The sequence below is a fragment of the Mustelus asterias genome, chromosome 4 (genome assembly GCF_964213995.1).
Source record: "Mustelus asterias chromosome 4, sMusAst1.hap1.1, whole genome shotgun sequence".
Classification (NCBI taxonomy): Eukaryota; Metazoa; Chordata; class Chondrichthyes; order Carcharhiniformes; family Triakidae; genus Mustelus; species Mustelus asterias.
In genome coordinates, this window is record NC_135804.1 from 25351944 (window position 1) to 25371127 (window position 19184).

A 19184-nucleotide genomic window follows, 5' to 3' on the forward strand; every position below is an offset into this window, starting at 1 on the left:
ACTGATGAAGTTCTTGTTGCCTGTGGTCTCACATGTACAGAATACTGGGAAACGTTGCAACTTCACATGCATAGCTGCCAGGAAAACCTCATAACTGTGTAGGGGTGAAGGCTGTAAGGAATTTGGCTTTAATTAATAAGTCAAGACCAAGACTGTCAAATTATGGCAAAGTGGAAAGATTTATTAAGCTAGTGTAAACTAGCGTAATGATGTATGCTCACAGACTTCGTCAGGAACACAAAAGGTATTTATTAACAGGGAAAACTGTACTGAGGCCAGCAGCCACTCCCACCCCCGTCAGCTGCCTCAGAGCAGCCCACCGGCTGCCCCAGTCCTTACATGTCTTCTCCATGTCTTCCAGACTAACTTCTGCCCAAAGTAGGACTCCACCTCCTGGGGTGATTTTCCAATCTCAGTCCCAATTTGTCCCTCAAGCCAGTTGACGCACTTCTGCTGTGTTGCCCTTAAAAGGGCAATCATCACAGCCAAGCAGTGATTGACACAGATTATACCTCCCGTTCCAGCTATAGACAGCAGAGCGCACAAAAACCCAGACTGGATTTGCCTCGTAGACTTCTCAAACTCTGACATTATCTTAAACCCTTATAACCTCTTAGACTTCTATGTCCTGTTAGGACTTCATAGAATCATAGAATCCTACAGTGCAGAAGGAGACCATTCGGTCCATTGAGTCCGCACCGACCACAACCACCCAGGCCCTATCCCTGTAACTCCACGCATTTACCCTAGCTTGTCCCCCTGAAACTAAGGGGCAATTTTAACATGGCCAATCCGCCAAATCCGCACACCTTTGGACTGTGGGAGGAAACCGAAGCATCCGGAGGAAACCCATGCAGATACGGGGAGAATGTGCAAATTCCGCCGACAGTGACCCAAGCTGGGAATCGAACCCGGTTCCCTGGCACTGTGAGGCAGCAGTGCTAACCACTGTGCCACTGTGTCGCCCCTTCTCGGAGGATCCTAAATAGAAGGAGCCCCTTGTTTTTGGATCCATTTTCTCCCTGCTGCAATTACAATGGTTTTGATCTCCTTTTCTAATACCCTAAACAATTCATATACTCAAATTTAGAATCCTCCTTTACAAAGCATTTCAGCTAATTGACCAGTTACTGGGACTTGTAATTGATTTTTGATTGGTCTTTGACATCTGGCCTCAGTTTCTAATCTACAATATTCCTTAAAAAAAGGATCTGCCGACTAGGCACGATCAATTTATACTAGTTCCAATCAGTGTCATGTAGTTAGAAGCAAATATGCAAACCAAGGTTACAAATGTTCACTTGGGCCTGGATTTTCACTGAGGTGGGTAAGTAGAGCCCGGAAAAAGTGGCCCAAATGGTGGGATCTTCATTTGGGGGTGAGGGGGTGTGGGTGCGCGATTGATTTGGGCTTGCCGGTCCCAGACGCAGATTGGAGGCAGCCACAGAGGCTGCTGTAATCTGACACGGGCTGTTGAAAAGACCGTGTCAATTAGTTGGGAATTCATCCTGGTTGTTTACTGAAATGTTAGGCTCTCGAGTGCTCAGCCCTTACCACCTTCGCCCACCCCATAGCCCCGTGTAACTCCTTTGACAACTTAGTCCCACCTCATGACCCCCCCATCCAGCACCTTTGCCCTCAAACCCTCCATGCCAACTCACCCCTATCCACAATGGACAAACCTCAGGAGCCAAGCAGAGATGAAATAAAATAAAGTTCTGAATATCTATTACAAAATTCATTTATAAAAAAAGCACACTTATTCATGAAATCTCAATTAAAGTTTCCCAAGTACGTAATCCCTTATTAAAAACAAACATTTGTATTCATAACCCAGATCAAAAACAGCTCATTCTTAACAGATCCTTTTCAAGTTGCCAATTAAACTGTGAACTTACAACCCTCCACTGCAATAATGATAGGTTGTGGAAAGCACTCAAGCATTAATAATACTATAATGAGAGCACTTAGGGTTACGTCAATGAACAACTATAGAAATTGCTTTAACAACTTTTTACAGATCCCAGACACAAAAAGGCAGTTGTTTTCAAATTTTAATGGGCTGAGGATTAAAATGTGACAGTTTGATAATTCTACATATCTTGTCTGTACTTCACAAGCATTCCTTTCTACTTAGAAAATATGTAAGTCACATGCTGCAGGATAAGGCCTTTGCTCCAACAAAAACAGGGTCTGTTTAAAGCCAGCACCATCTTATATCTTAAAATGTCCTTTTTAAACAGTTCAATATATGTTTGGTCAGCGAGTGAAATTGCAGAGTGATATCATTCATGCACAAGTAACATCATTGTGACACACTTGAACCCTCAAGTAACAAAACTCAATCAACCGCAACTGACCCAATAGCCATGCCCTTTTGTGGGAGTAAATTATTTCTTTTTCAATTGGTGTGAAAATGCTTCCTGATTTCATTCCAAAGTGACTTGACTCGAATTTCAATATTATGGCCGGGATTCTCCCCCAAAAAAACCTAAGTGCCCAACCGGCGGGAGGATGGGAGATTTTCCCGCCCGTTTTTTGGGCATACTTACCTGAATGAATCTCTGCCACTCTGTGCCTCGGAGAGATTCACGCCGGAAAGTGGGGGCGGGGCCTCATTTCGCAGGAGAGGCTGGTAGCATAGTGCTCAGCAGGCCACTAAGCATGCCCCGGTCTGTCAGTGGGGAGATTGGCACATGTTCACTGGCCCCCCCATCACTGGCGTCCTGATCACTGGCTTACTGATGTTATCCCCGAAACACCCCCAATCGCTGGCCTACCCGACACCCCCCCCCCGATCACTGGCTTTCCCAACCCCCCCCTCATGCCAGCCCCAATCGCCAGTCCCCCATGCCCAGCGCAATCACCCACCACCCCTACCATGGTCAGCCCCGATTACTCTTCTCCCTCCCTCCCCCATTGCAGAATGGTAGTAGGTCCCCCCCACCACCAATCGGCCCCCCAGTAGGCCCCACCCTAGTAGGCCCCGCCCCATCTGGCCCTGTACCCTTGGCCATTAGGTGACTGCTGTATTAAGAACCTCTTCTTTCAGAGAGTGTCTTTACTGCTTAACAGGTGATTGCCAACTTCCTGAATGTCCTCAGGATACCATTGGAAATCCTCCCAACTTGCCACTGAGAGGACCAATGAGTCTATGTACAGGCTGAAAGGAGGCAGAGGTCCAATTCTGAGCAAATGAAGGGCCTGGAATTAGTTGCCATTCTTATTGAGATAGAACAGTAATTGTTCCCATGGAGTTTGATTTATTGTTTTTGAAACGATAGCCAGGTGTCAATAAAATGTTTTAAAAACCATCCTCTGCTCTTTAGTCAATTCAGGTCTTTTGGTGCTGCTCCAACGCCCTCCTCCTTTATGGGTTGGGAGCCTCTGTTGCACTGGTGCAGATGCAGAATTCCCTGGAGTTTTCAAACTACGGTCCCTCTGTGATGATGGATGAGGTCTCCAGCAGGGAGAAATGGCATAGTCACCCTCTGCTTCACTTCCAGTCCCTTGGAAGAATTTGTAGAATCCTTATGGTCGTGGGCACATGGAATGAAGAAGAGCTTAGGCAGACAGTCACTGAATCTCCTCGGGCAGCTCACTTAACTGCAGTTGAGTAAGATAGCTTTCTCACAAGCACGCTGTTAACAAAGTGTACAGCTTACACTTTCAACTCAGAGTTGTTACTTTTGAAAAATCAAAATTAAGTATGGATTGCTTGAGTCCAGTTACAGGATAGCTATTTTCTTTTGTGGCTTTGAATTAACAAGAGCAGATTTTATCAAATGTTTTCGGAGAAGTGGAGCTTCTTCATTCATCAGGCCAAATAGTGAGCACCAAATTTTTCCCCAAAAAGCCTTCGAACTGAACTTAGTGAAGGTTGAAAGGAAGGTTTACAGGCCGCATGCATCCTGTGTGGAATTACATCCGGCTGTCTTGACCTAGTTCTTTGATTTCACAAGATAATATTATCCTCAACTTGGCACAGATCACCAATAAAGAGTAAATTCAAAAGTCCGGCATTAAGTTCAGTTGCGGGTCAGTGAATGGGAGCTGCACTATGAAGCTCTACCTCAGAACCACCTTTTCTTCGAGCGCTGCTTCCTACTGGGAGCACATGATTGGGAATCTCACTCCAACCGGTGGGAAGAATGCTTGGCATTGGACGTAGAAACGAAAAGAACACAGGCACAGTGTGGGAGGAGGCTGTTGTAATTATGATGTCAAGGTATGTTTCTGGAGAAAAATATACAGAGCCCTCTTTTGTACCTGGTTCTTGGTATGCTTCAACTGGAAGGCTTTTGTTGCTGGCGCTGGCTCTCAAAAGTGAGAGAAAAATTCTTCCCTTTTCCTAAGCACTGTCATTCTTTAAATGAAGAGCTCAACATTTGTTTTTAAAAACCTCTCATTTATCTGCGACTCCCCCTTCTTATTTACTTCTTGACTGCGAGGATTTTAAAAGATGAAGCTAGGAAGAAAATGTAGACTATTGATATCATTTTTTGATATTCGGATTGCATGGAATTTAAAAATATAACTATCTGTTTAGCCAGAGCCAGTACAGGCTGTGCCTTCCACAAACACCAAAACAATGTTTTGCAGTGTTTTCCTCTCATTTGGTAATTGTAAACCTTTCAGACTCAATGTCCGTCCCCCAACTTCCCTGACTCATGAGTAGCACAGCCACGTCTGAAAGCTGCTCATTGTTTCAATTATAAACTCTGCTGGACTCCTCAAGGAAACAGATTTACTCAGTCTGCAAACTGTTACAGTTGAGATCAGAAAGATTTTACAGGTATGATTTTTAAATTTTTTAAATTAGATATGAATTTAAAATGTTCCGCCTTTTGATAATTCAGACCCTCCAAAATTTCTATTTGCTTGTGTTTTTTTTGTGTTGACACAAAGCTGCAAAGTAACCATTCTACTGAGCTCTGCCACTCGCACAAAGCTGAATAATATTTAATAAACTAACACAAGACTTTGATTTACACACAGCCATTGTAAGAAATGTTCAAACATCTTCCATGTTTGTCTACGGATGGAAACACCTATTTATCTAAATAAATTGTTCTCTGTGGACTTGTCACCTTGTCAAAATTTACTTCTATCCACTTGTTGCTAGAGAGACATAGGGCCCTATCATTAACATTTCTCTACTGTCAATACATTCCACTCGTATATAATCTAATGGATCGGTTCAAATTCCCAAAGCAATGTTGATGTAAGTCATAATTCCAAAGTTCTCTTTCATTGGTTACAGATTCTAGATTGTAATTAAAAAATTCCTTTGGCTTGCTTGTAAAATCCAGATTAATACTATTGGCAAATAAGCCTGACACCATTAGACATGGGACATCAAGCTGGCAAGCTTGTCACAAAATATTCTGTAAATGCCTGGCACCAGGTGAAAGGCCCAATACCAGTGAGCTTGAGACATTAGCTGCTGGAGAATGGCATCAGTACGTGAACAAGCACACATGGAGAGATGCAGTAATAGCAGAGTTGTTGTGATGGGAGACTTTAATTTCCCAAACATAGATTGGAATATCCCTAGGGTAAGGGGATTGGATGGGGAAGAGTTCGTTAGGTGTGTTCAGGAGGGTTTCCTGACACAGCATGTGGACAAGCCTACAAGAGGAGAGGCTGTACTTGATCTGATACTGACCAATGAACCTGGACAGGTGTCAGATCTCTCAGTGGGAGAGCATCTTGGGGATAGCGATCATAACTCTATCTCCTTTAGGCTTGCATTGGAAAAAGAGAGGATCAGGCAAGCTAGGAAAGTGTTTATATGGAGTAAGGGGAAATATGAAGACATTAGACAGCAAATTAGAGGAGTAAATTGGAAGGAGGTATTCTCGGGGAAATGTATTGAAGAGAGGTGGCAGTTTTTCAAGGAATGTCTGTCTAGAGTTCTACAGGACAACGTTCCGAGCAGACAGGGAGGTGTTGGTTGGTTAAAGGAACCGTGATGCACGAAAGCTGTGCGGGACCTAGTCGAGAAGAAAAGGAAAGCGTACAAAAGGCTCAGAGAGCGAAGATAGGGATTTAGAAGAGTATACGGCTTGTAGGAAGGGACTAAAGAAGGAAATTAGGAGAGCCAGAAGAGGTCACGAGAAGGCCCTGGCAGGTAGGATTAAGGAGAACCCTAAGGCGTTCTATAAATATGTGAAGAGTAAAAGAATGAGACGTGACGGAATAGGGCCTATAAAAGGTGAAGGCGGGAAAGTCTGTACGGAACCAGTAGAAATGGCAGAGGTGCTCAATGAGTATTTTGCCTCGGTTTTCACAGAGGAGAAAGACCTGGGTGGATGTACTGCGGGCATGCGGTGGACTGAAAGGATTGAGTATGTGGACTTTAAGAAAGAGGTTGTGCTGGAATCTTTGAATGGCATCAAGATAGATAAGTCACCGGGTCCGGGTGGGATGTACCCCAGGTTACTGTGGGAGGCGAGGGAAGAGATTGCAGAGCCTCTGGTGATGATCTTTGCGTCGTCGATGGAGACGGGAGAGGTGCCGGAGGATTGGAGGATTGCGGATGTGGTTCCTATTTTCAAGAAAGGGAATAGGGATAGCCCAGGTAATTACCGACCGGTGAGTCTAACCTCAGTGGTTGGTAAACTGATGGAGAAGATCCTGAGGGACAGGATATATGAGCATTTAGAGAGGTTTAGTATGCTCAAGAATACTCAGCATGGCTTTGTCAAGGGCAGATCGTGCCTTACGAGCCTGGGGGAGTTCTTCGAAAATGTGACTAAACACATTGACGAAGGGAAGGCGGTAGCTGTGGTTTATATGGATTATAGCAAGGCGTTCGATAAAGTCCCCCATGCAAGGCTTCTGGAAAAAGTGAGAGGGCATGGGATCCAAGGGGCTGCTGCCCGGTGGATCCAGAACTGGCTTGCCCAAAGGAGGCAGAGAGTGGGTATAGATGGGTCTTTTTCTAAATGGAGGTCGGCCACCAGTGGTGTGCCCCAGGGATCTGTTCTAGGACCCTTGCTGTTTGTCATTTTCATAAATGACCTGGATGAGGAAGCGGAGGGATGGGTTGGTAAGTTTGCCGATGACACGAAGGTTGGTGGGGTTGTGGATAGTCTAGAGGGATGTCAGAAGTTACAGAGGGACATAGATAGGATGCAAGACTGGGCGGACAAGTGGCAGATGGACTTCAACCCAGATAAATGCGTCGTGGTCCATTGTACTCCTTCATCCCATCCAAATGGGATGAAGGAGTACAATATAAAGGGAAAGACTCTTAGTACTGTAGAGGATCAGAAGGACCTTGGGGTCCGGGTCCATAGGACTCTGAAATCAGCCCCGCAGGTGGAGGAGGTGGTTAAGAAGATGTATGGTGTGCTGGCCTTTATCAATCGAGGGATTGAGTTTAGGAGTCCGGGGATAATGATGCAGCTATATAAGACCCTCGTCAGACCCCACTTGGAGTACTGTGCTCAGTTCTGATCGCCTCACTATAGGAAGGATGTGGAAAAGATTGAAAGGGTGCAGAGGAGATTTACAAGGATGTTGCCTGGATTGAGTGGCATGCCTTATGAGGATAGGCTGAGGTAGCTTGGTCTTTTCTCCTTGGAGAGACGAAGGATGAGAGGAGACCTAATAGAGGTGTATAAGATGTTGAGAGGCATAGATCGGGTGGACTCTCAGGGGCTTTTTCCCAGCGTGGAAATGTCTGCTACGAGAGGACACAGGTTTAAGGTGCTGGGGGGTAGGTACAGGGGAAATGTTAGGGGTGAGTTTTTCACACAGAGGGTGGTAGGCGAGTGGAATCAGCTGCCGTCAGTGGTGGTGGAGGCGAACTCAATAGGGTCTTTTAAGAGACTCCTGGATGAGTACATGGAGCTTAATAGGATGGAGGGTTATAGGTAGGTCTAGAAGGTAGGGATGTGTTCGACACAACTTGTGGGCCGAAGGGCCTGTTTGTGCTGTAGTTTTTCTATGTTCTATGTTCTATTAATCCAATAGGTCTGGCTGCATCTGTGGAGAGAGGTACAGAGTGAATGTTTCGAGCCCATATGACTCTGTTTCGCTCTCTCTGCCAATGCTGCCAGACCTACTGAGTTTTTCTAGCAATTTTCTGTTTTCATTTCAGATTTCCAGCATCCTCAGTATTTTGATTGTACTTATTTATCCAATGTTTTGGTGGTCAATTTGTCTGGATTGCAGAGGAACAAGCAATTATTAATCCTGAAGTTCCTCATCTTAACTGGTTGAGTGGGCTATGGTGTGTGCCTGTACCATGATCAAGAGAAATGTGATGCTGAACTCACACATTTCATGGTGAGGGTCATCTATAATGCCACTTAGAAGGAGTTTTTGGTATCAGTGCAACCTCCAATCTGTGCTTCTTAGTTGTATGATAACTCCTGAATGACTATTTTCCTTTGTCAGTCCAGGTTGGAGAGCGAGGTGAGCAGGAGACAAATGGGACCTTTTGATGTTAAATTGGATGCAGGAATAACCCTCAGCTTTAGGACACTAGAACTGAGCTAGTTATCCGATGCCATCAGGCAGGTCCACAGAATTTCAGGCTGTTGATAGTATTTGATAATTGATAAGATTTGTAAAAACCAAGATGAACAGACCTATCACTGGGGATGGCATTATTCCCAGTTGGCTCCAACTTCTCAAGGGCAACTAGGGATGGACAATCAATGCTGGACTTGCCAGTCATGTCCACATCTCAAGAATGAATTTCTTAAAGGTAATAGGAAGCTTCCAGGGTCTCATGCTGGTTCACTAGTCTTACTAGTTAGTCATGTCTCTTCATAGCCTTGGCTCTCTAATAAGACCATAAGAAATAGGAACAGGAGTAGGCCATTCAGCCCCTTGAATCTGCTCCGACATTCAACAGGATCATGGCTGATCTGACATTCCTAATGTCCACTTTCTTGTCTTTTTCTTATAACTCTTGATGCCTTTACTGATCAACTATCCATCTATCTCAGCCTTAAATACACACAAGGACTCTGCCCCCAAAGCTCTCTGAGGCAAGGAGTTCCAAAGAGTCACAACCCTTTGAGAGAAGAAATTCCTCCCCTTCTCAGTCTTAAATTGGTCCTTCTGTTTATGTTTCAATGAGATCACCTCTCATTCTTCTAAATTCCAATGAGTAGTGTCCCAACCTGTTTAACCTTTCCTCATAAGACAATCCCTCCATACTCGGGATCATCCTAGTGAACCTTCTCTGAACTGCCTCCAATGAAATAATATATTTCCTTAAGTAAGGGACCAAAACTGCTCATAGTACTCCAGATGTGGTCTGACCAATACCGTGTACATTTACAGCAAGACTTCTCTACTCTTATACTCCAACCTCCTTGAATTAAGGGCCGACATTCCATTAGCTTTCCTGATTACCTGCAGCATCTCTGTGCTAGCTTCCTTTATTTTGTGCGCAGGTACCCCCAAGTCGCTTGTATGATTCAACCTTTAATGACGTACCTTTTCAAAAGCTTTCTGGAAGTCCAAATACAATACATCTATAAGTTCCCCTCTACCAACTCTGGTTGAGATTTCCTCAAAAACCTCTAATAAATTATTCGGACACAATTTCGCTTTCATGAAGCCATACAGACTCTGCTTGATTAGATTATAATTTTCCAAATGTGTTGCTATTACTTTCTTAATAATTGATTCCAACATTTTTCCAACAAAGATGTTTGGCTAGTTGGCCTATAGTTACCAGCTTTTCCTCCCTTCCTTTTTGAATTGGGGTGACACATTGGCAGTTTTCCAATCCTCCGGTACTTCTCCAGGATCCAAAGATTTTGGGAAAATTACAACTAATGCATCCACTATCTCTGTAGCTACTTCTTTTAGGATCCTAGAATGCAAGCCATCAGGGCTAGGGGACTTATCTGCCTTTAGCCCCATTAGTTTGTCTAATACTACTTCTCTGGCGATAGTGATGTACTTAATTTCTCCCCTGTATTATTTAGTATGAACGGGATGATCGAAGTATCTTCCACCATAAAGACTGATGCAACATATCAGTTTAGCTTCTGTGCTATTTCCTTGTTCTCCATAACAATCTCCCCAGACTCATTTTCTAAGGGGCCTATGTTCACTTTGACCTCTCTCTTCCTTTTTATATTGAAAGAAGCGAGGCCGTAAATTCCCGCTCTACGTGTCTTTTGCTGGTGCTCTCATCCGCACTCCCGAAATCCTTTTGAAGATGGGCCAAGTAAACTTTAGTCAGTTGACTCCATATTTAAGTTGTTATAATGCTTTATTTCACAGCAAGTGGACGTCAAAGCAAATTTCACATACAGTGCTTACATAAATAGAATTGTCCTCAAGGCTATTGGTGTGAATATTTGAGGGTACAATGACCAAGTAATTTGACAAGCAACCCATATTCCACCTTCACAAGCTGTGAAACTAAATTCAGTAATGATTTGTGCTCTACCATGTGAAAGTGACCAAGAGAGCATCCGTATTTTTATAAAAAGCCCAACGGGTTCACTAATGTCCTTCAGGGAAAGGAAGCTGCAATCCTGACTTGGTTTGGTGTTTACATGATTCTAACCACATTGTGCGGTTAACTGTCATTACTCTACGAAAACTAAGATTCAACAACAGCTGTTGCTTTGCTAACACTCCCAATTTCCAAGAGAACAATTAAAAAAAAATTCTGACCTGCTAACAAAATGCTGTACAACGAGGCTGGAATGAGAGAATGGTTTGGGATTCGCTGCAATGGTGATAATGGTCATAAATTCCCTAAGATCATATTTCTCTCTGATCCTCCAGTGGGGAATAATTAGAACATATTTCAGAGAGTTAATCAGTAACGAGATGGCAAAGGTTTGTTGTATGACCATGGTGTGGATGCCCAAAGAGGAATGTACTGATGTACTTTAGGGAAGGGAATCTATACCTGGTTTAATTATTAGAAGTTTCAGTTAGGTGATAATTATTAGATATCTGGTTGTCAAAATAGTTGTACTTTTTAACTGAGCTTTAAGATTTCAACGAGATTCCTTGAGCAAATTATGAAAACAGCTGCTTGAACACTTTACTGACTCTGACCCCTCTAGCATCAACCTTTAGTAATCTAAATCACCATTAATTCAGCAAACTCTATTTTACCATGGATTTCAATCTGGGGGAGGAGAGGTAATGGTTGAAGAGCCATGACAACCGGCAGGGATAACAAATGATGGTGGGATCCACCTAATGCAATAGTCATACATGCCATAATATGCTGGAACTGCGGCAGTACAATAGCATCACTGTAGGGGCATCATTACTGTGGCATAAGCTTCTCATCAGAGAAACAGATTGTGAAGGGTCAAGAGTAGACTGCCAGAAGCAACGTAGATTGCAGTAGAGGGATCTTTAAATCAGGATACAGTGCAGATGGAGGCTATTTGGCCCCTCGTGTATATACCAGTTCTTTGGTAAAACTATTGAAAAATTGTAATTTCTCTGCTCTTTTCTACAGCTCAGTAATTATTTTTCTCTTCAGGTATTTATTGGATTGACTGTTGGTATTGAATCTGTTTCCCTCCGGATCGTCAGTAACATGCTGAGTAAACTTTGTTAATCATTTTAAGTCTGTTCCCTCTGGTTACTGACCCTTCCACCACTGAAAACAGGTCTGAGTTTTGAATCATCTACAATTTTTTAAATGATGCCTTGTACACAAGTCCAGCTGATTAACATATCAAAAAAACCATATGTCAGGGTGCCAAGCTGGCACTGCCCAACAGGCACCACCCCTACCCTCGGGGTGGGGGGGGGGTCTCAATGGCCTCTGCCCCCACCAGCGAGGCCATCACACCTGGTCATTATTGGTGGGGGCCAACTTTAATACCCACTGATGGGAACCTTCCCTAGCAGGTGGGAAATCTTAGCGAGTCCGGAAGATACTGCCTCGGGCTTGCTAATGAGATGCTAATCAGCATTTCAATATTGTAATCAGCCTGGCGCTGTTTCCTGGTGAATGGCCGATTACGGCATAAAAAAAGCCCAGGAAAGTCACAACCAGTGTCCAGCTGGTGGCGATTCCCATTTCAGCATTCCCGCTAGCATTTCCCGGCCCACTGGGCTACTCGAGCAGTGCAGCAGGCTCGGAAATTTGGGTCCAATTTTTTTTTTGTCTGCGTTTAATTCTTCTGACAATACATCCCTGAATTCTCTTTTTCCTTTGTAATGTCCTCGTCATCGAATTCATGGTTGCTAAATTTGCTGATGACACAAAGACAGGAAGGAGGGTAAATTGCGAAGGGGACATAAGCGAGAGAATTTTCTGCTCCTGTTTTCAGTGGGTAGGATCAGCGGCGGGAACGGAAAGTCCCACAAGAGGTCCAAAACATGATGCTGGTGGGATTTTCCGTAGTGATTGTCCCTGTCCCCGTTAATGATGTAATGGGAATCCCAGTGTTCAGCGTCAGGATGCCATTAGAATACGTTTAAATGTACCAGGGGGCAGTGCTGTGCGGGAGTGCAGGGTATGGTGTACCATAGAATGTTCCATGGGAGGGGGTGTGTGTTCTGTGATGGGAGGTGTTCTGTGAGGGGAGATTGGTGTTCTGTGAGGGGGGTGCTGGTGTTCCGTGGAGGGGCGATGTTTTAATGTCTTGTATTGGGACGCCCCGATTTTTTAAAAAACTGAAGTTACTGGTTGAGCCCACCCCACCAGCAGGATGCTGTGGATCCCGCCCATTTTTCCAATGCTTCGGGCTGAACGATACAGTGGAGAATGTCGCTGTTTGGGCCTACAGCTTCCACGTGGTTTTCCCTGCCCATCACTCTGCCTAAAATTCAAAACATTCCACCCAAGGAATCTGCGAAGGGTATATATAGATTGGTAAAGTGAGTGGGCACAAATTTAGCAGATGGAGTATAATGTGAGAAAATGTGAACTTGTCCACTTTGGCAGGAAGAATAGTAAAGCAGTATATTATTTAACCGTCGATCGGCGTGGTGGGCTGGTAAGATAGGGCGAGAGGCAAAAGATTGGGTTCACATTTTGCATGGCTTTAACGAGTCCGGGACGCAATAGTTCAGGCTCATTTACCATAGCCCCCTTGCCGGCCGAATACCTCACCGGCGAGGATGACAGATGGTCCCCACCAACGGGGACCAGATGTGACATGCTCACCAGGAGGCCATTGAAGCCCCCGGGTGATTGAGGCAGGACTGGGCAATGCCCATGAGGCACTGCCAATTGGCACAGAGCAGCGTCAAGAGGATAGGGCCTGATGGGGCCGGGCCCAATGGGGGTGGGGCCTGGGGACAGGGCTTGATGGGAGCACGGCCATGACGGGGAAAAGTAGATTGGGGGGGGGGGGGGAGGGGGGGGGAAGGGGGAGGGGGGGGAGGGGGGAGGGGGGGAGGGGGGGAGGGGGGGGAGGGGGAGGGGGGAGGGGGGAGGGGGAGAGGGGGGGAGGGGGGGGGAGGGGGGGGAGGGGGGGGGAGGGGGAGGGGGGGGAGGGGGGGGAGGGGGAGGGGGGGGAGGGGGGGGAGGGGGGGAGGGAGGGGGGGGGGGGGGGGGGGGGGAGGGGGAGGGGGGGGTAGCTCCGTAGTGTGGTGGGAAGGGAGAGGCTGTTGACCAACCAAGATCGGGGTGCCTGCGCAATGGCACCCTAGAGCTCAGCAGCAGGCCCGATAGGCATGCTGAGACTTCACGCACCCTACTGGCGAGATTCACATTATGGCCTCTGTATTGCACAGAGTGCCATAAATTACCACCATCAACCTCGCTGAAAAAAACAGGTGAGAAACCTTCATTTTCTCGCTTATTTTACGCTTAGAATTATTTTGAGAAAATTCAACCCATAAGATCCTGAGGGGACTTGACAAGGTGGATATAAGAGGATGTGAGATATTGGACCTAAGTGACACCGTTTAAAAGTTATGGGTCTGCCATTTAAGATGGTGGTGAGGAGAATTTTGTTTTCTATTAGTTGTTCGTCTAATCTGCATTTAAATGCATCTAGATCACATACTTCAATCACTCCCTGAGATAATTTGCATCACTCTTTGGCTGAAGAAATTGTTTCTGAATTTCCTGTTAGGTTTCATGGTGATTATCTTATCTTAATGACCTTCAATTATGCTTCCCTTAAATTTCCTCATAAGAGGAAACATTGTCTCTGAAACATTGTTTCCTCATAACCAATCTCCACATAAACCACCGTCATGAAGAAGATTTACATGAGTTTAAACAAAACTCAAATCGAAACTTGACAGCAAATACCGCAGGACTCTTATAGAACAAAGAACAAAGAACAGTATAGCACAGGAAACAGGCCCTTCGGCCCTCCAAGCCTGTGGCACTCATAGACCATTCGTTTGTATCCCTCCATTCCCAGACTGCTCATGTGACTATCCAGGTAAGTCTCAAACGATGCCAGCGTGTCTGCCTCCACCACCCTACCCGGCTGCGCATTCCAGGCCCCCACCACCCTCTGTGTAAAAAACGTCCCTCTGATATCTGAGTTATACCTCGCCCCTCTCACCTTGAGCCCGTGACCCCTCGTGATCGTCACTTCTGATCTGGGAAAAAGCTTCCCACTGTTCACCCTATCTATACCCTTCATAATTTTGTACACCTCCATTAGGTCTCCCCTCATTCTCCGTCTTTCCAGGGAGAACAAGCCCAGTTTACCCAATCTCTCCTCATAGCTAAGACCCTCCATACTAGGCAACATCCTGGTAAACCTTCTCTGCACTCTCTCTAAAGCTTCCACGTCCTTCTGGCAGTGCGGCGACCAGAACTGGACACAGTACTCCAAATATGGCCTAACCACTGTTCTATACAGCTGCAACATCAGTCTCCAGCTTTTATAATCTATGCCCCGTCCTATAAAGGCAAGCATACCATATGCCTTCTTCACCACCTTCTCCACCTGTGCTGCCACCTTCAAGGATTTGTGGACTTGCACACCTAGGTCCCTCTGTGTTTCTATACTCTTAATGGCTCTGCCATTTATTGTATAACTCCCCCTTACATTAGTTCTTCCAAAATGCATCACTTCGCATTTATCTGGATTAAATTCCATCTGCCATTTCTCTGCCCAATTTTCCAGCCTATCTATATCCTGCTGTCTTGTCCAACTTCTTCCAAATCATTTATATAGATCACAAATAACAGCGGTCCCAGTACAGAGCCCTGCGGAACACCACTGGTCACAGATCTCCAGCCGGAAAAAGACCCTTCGACTGCTACCCTCTGTCTCCTGTGACCAAGCCAGTTCTCTACCCATTTAGCCACTTCTCCTTGTATCCCATGAGCCTTAACCTTCTTAACCAACCTGCCATGAGGGACTTTGTCAAATGCCTTACTGAAATCCATACAGATGACATCCATGGCCCTTCCTTCGTCAACCGTTTTTGTCACTTCCTCAATAAACTCCACCAAATTTGTAAGGCATGACCTTAACTTATCAAGGAGCCTATAGTGTCACAATTTATTAAAGGGTTTTCGAAATTCCAGGTATATGATGTCAATCAGATTAAGCAGGTTCACCAACCTAATAACTTACGTAAAATATTAAACACAATTGATGAATCATGGCCTTATTTTCATGTTGAAAGTTTCTTTAGAGACTCTGGGCAGAATTTTATCAATAAATGGCAAAGTGTTGGGTACAGCGGGAAATATGGAGTGTTTTGCGCCGATGGTCCTGGCGTGTTTTCAGGCTGAATCTTACGGTTCATTAGTATTGATTTCTATTCCCATGAGTTTCACGCCGCACCAGCAGCACGTTCCCTCTGATTTGCCGGCTGTGTAATGACTTAGCTGCTGTAGGCACTGGGGAGCTCCATAAAAACAGTTCCCCAGCACTCCCCTTGTTCCACAACAACCGCAGGGGATGGTGGCCAAGAAGCAGGGTACCCACACAGCAGGAGATAACCATCCAGCAGAGTGACTCCCCCTCGTGGGATGCAGTGGCAGCCCTGCTGAGTGTGAGTGCACTGCAGAAGAGGACTGGGCAGCAGTGTTGGAAAAAGGTGAATGATCTCCTTCACTCAGCCAGGGTAAGTGAACCACCTCCAATCTCCCACAGGAACCCCTCGCACTCCCAACCCTTTCTCCCACTCAGGCACCTTGGTTTCTACCAACACTAGGAACCATGCCCCCACTCTCTCCCATAACCACCATGTTTCTCCAGTAGTGGCTATGCTCCATGCACTCCAGCTACCACCCAAGGCCCATGCCTACCACACCTCATCACCATCTTTAATGTCCAAACTCCCACCTACGCTTTCTGTGTCATTGCCTCATTCAGCCCCACCCTTTGGCACTGCCCAGGCTCAGTTATGGTGCTTGGTAGGCAGTGCCAGAGTGCCTGGTGGGCAATGCCCCATGGGCACTGCTCAGCCATGCCCCAGACCACCCAGGGACTTCAATGGCCTTTGATCCCCTGGCGAGGTTATCATGTTTGGTCTTCACTGTTGGAGACCAGCTGTGATTCTCGCCAGCGTGAGAAGGGACCGGCATGGGGGTAAGTACAAGTGAGCGCATACGATAGTGTCCCGGACTCACTACTGACAAGTAAAACCTGTCATTAATATTTAACATTTAAAGCATGGTCGGGTTAGAGGAGATTGCAGACATAGGAAGGGGTAAAACCATGGAGGAATTTGAAAGTATGGATGAAAATTTTAAAATCAAGACATTACTTATTGGGGAATAAATGTAGGTCAGTGAGCACAAGGGTAAAAGGGGAATGAAAGTGTTAACATATTATGTTCACACTTTCCCAAAGACTCTTTTTACTACAAGGTTAATAATTAACCGTCACATTGCACAAACTAGATCTACAATAGCCTGTTCCTTTATTGATTCCTTGATGCACTAATCTACGATGTACAAAATTATGAAAGGCATAGATAGGGTGAACGGTGGGAAGCTTTTTCCCAGGTCGGTGGTGACGTTCACGAGGGGTCATAGGTTCAAGGTGATGGGGGGGAGGTTTAACACGGAAGGTCAACTTTGTTAAACTCCCTATTCATTCCCGACTCACTGATAATGTTTACGTTAATGACTACTCTGCTTTATATCCTTGACATTTCTCTTATTGCTTTTGAATCCCCTTTCCTGAATCCTTCCACCAACAAACCCCTCTCCTTGTTTGGTAATGTGGCAAATATATAATACTACAACTATACTGATGCATTACAGATATTGGCCATTACAGAATGGTCTCTTTCTGTACTGTAGGGTTTCTATGAATCTATGAATATTGGGGCTGATATTGGTCATTACCAGTTTCCCTAACTAGGAGATAACAAATGGATGCCAATTTTACCCATCATTGGATTTTCACAAACAGTTGGGTGGGAAAATATGCAGCCAATTTACTATTGCCCATTTTGTGTTGCCTCCCAAGACTATTTCCCACCCATTAGACCTGTGAGGTCTGCATCTGTCAGCATTGGGAAGGTACACAATCCTTACTGAGAGTTGGTCATATTACATATTGAATCAGAGTATTTGCTAAGCTCGCACAGTACTATGTTGAACATCAAAGAATGCCTCCAGGCCGAAGGAGACTTAATTTAATTCTGGTCATGAAATTATGCTGTGAGAAATTAACTATAAGGAGAGAGGAGGTTTGGATGAATGAATGAGTGCTCACAAGTTTGTATCCTGCAGCATAACTTCAGGTCCTTTGATTTTAAAAAGATTTATTTTTTTGCTTTATGTTAGTCGCATTGTTGTGCTTAACAAAGCTCAAATTGTTAATCACTGAAAATATATTTTTTAACACTAGCAGGAAAGAACCTAATTGTGTGTTTTTCAAATTGATCAAAATGTTGAATTTCTGGTCTCAGCCCAGTGGTGGTCAGGACTTGCAGTGTGGATTAGCTCTGCAGAGTTTTAAAACAATGATTTGTTCTTGGGCTGTGGGCAAATTAGTCATTGTACACATTGGTGCCAACAAAATAGGTAGGAAAAGGGATGTGATCCTGAAGTGTGAATATAGAGTGTTAGGCAGAAGGCTGAAGTGCAGGACCTCGAGGGTAGTAATTTCTGGACTACTGCCGGTGCCACGGGCTAACCAGAGTAGGAATAGGAAGATTAGGCAGATGAATGCGTGGCTTTGAGAGCTAGTGCAGGGGACAGGGTTTTAGATTTGTGGATCATTGGGATCTCTTCTGGGGCAGGGGAGACCTGTTCAGAGGGACAGGGTTACACCTGAACTGGAGGGGGAGATTTGCTGGAGCCATTCGGGAAGGTTTAAACTAGTTTGGCAAGGGGATGGGACCCAAAGCAGAAGAGAAGGTTGAGGATAGCACGGAAGTTAAAGAGAGCATGTTAAATAGTAAAGGCAGTGACAGTAATCCGAGTCCTAGACAGGTCACGCAAAAGCAGGGCACAGAGCAAGGGAAGACTAGATTCAACTATTTATTTCAATGCAAGAGGCCTGACCGGCACGGTAGATGAACTCAGGACATGGATAGGTACGTGGGACTGGGAAATTGTAGCTATTACTGAAACATGGCTAAGGGAGGATTGGGACTGGCAGCTCAATGTTCTAGGGTACAGATGCTATAGGAAAGATAGAACAGGTTAAGCACATTCCTTTTAGAGTGAAGGGCTAGGCTGGTAGAAGAAGGGAACCCTGGATGACTTGGGATATTGACGCCCTGGTCAAAAAGAAGAAGGAGGCATATGACATGCATAGGCAACTGGGAAGGGGAGAGAGGAAGGGGAGTTGCATTTTTGATTAGGGAGAACATCACGGCAGTAGAAGGGATATTTCTGAGGGTCACCCACTGAGTCTATATGGGTAGAACTGAGAAATAAGAAGGGGGAGATCACTTTGATAGGATTGTACTATAGGCCCCCAAATAGTCAGCAGGAAATTGAGGAGCAAATATGTAAGGAGATTACAGATAGCTCCAAGAAAAATAGGGTGGTAACAGTAGGGGATTTTAACTTTCCCAACATTGACTGGGACAGCCATAGTATTAGGGGCTTGGATGGAGAGAAATTTGTTGAGTGTATTCAGAAGGAATTTCTCATTCAGTATGTGGATGGCCCGACTAGAGAGGGGGCAAAACTTGATCTCATCTTGGGAAATGAGGAAGGGCAAGTGACGGAAGTGTTAGTGAGGGATCAGTTTGGGGCCAGTGACCATAATTCCATTAGTTTTAAGAGAGCTATGGAGAATGATAGGTCTGACGAAAGTTAAAATTCTAAA

At 45.1% G+C, this 19184-nt stretch overlaps 1 protein-coding gene across 2 annotated transcripts in view; it reads left to right on the top strand.

The window, feature by feature from the left end:
• The window catches only part of tmem231 (transmembrane protein 231), a 150906-nt gene that overhangs the window by 83286 nt on the left and 48436 nt on the right, over positions 1 to 19184 (top strand). The window contains exon 1 of one of the 2 annotated variants that reach the window (XM_078210676.1): positions 4744 to 4795. The exons of the other annotated variant lie outside the window; for it this stretch is intronic. The gene's annotated coding sequence lies outside the window, so the exon portion shown is untranslated. Of the gene's footprint in view, positions 1 to 4743; positions 4796 to 19184 lie in introns of those variants that run through there. 2 annotated transcript variants of the gene reach the window in all.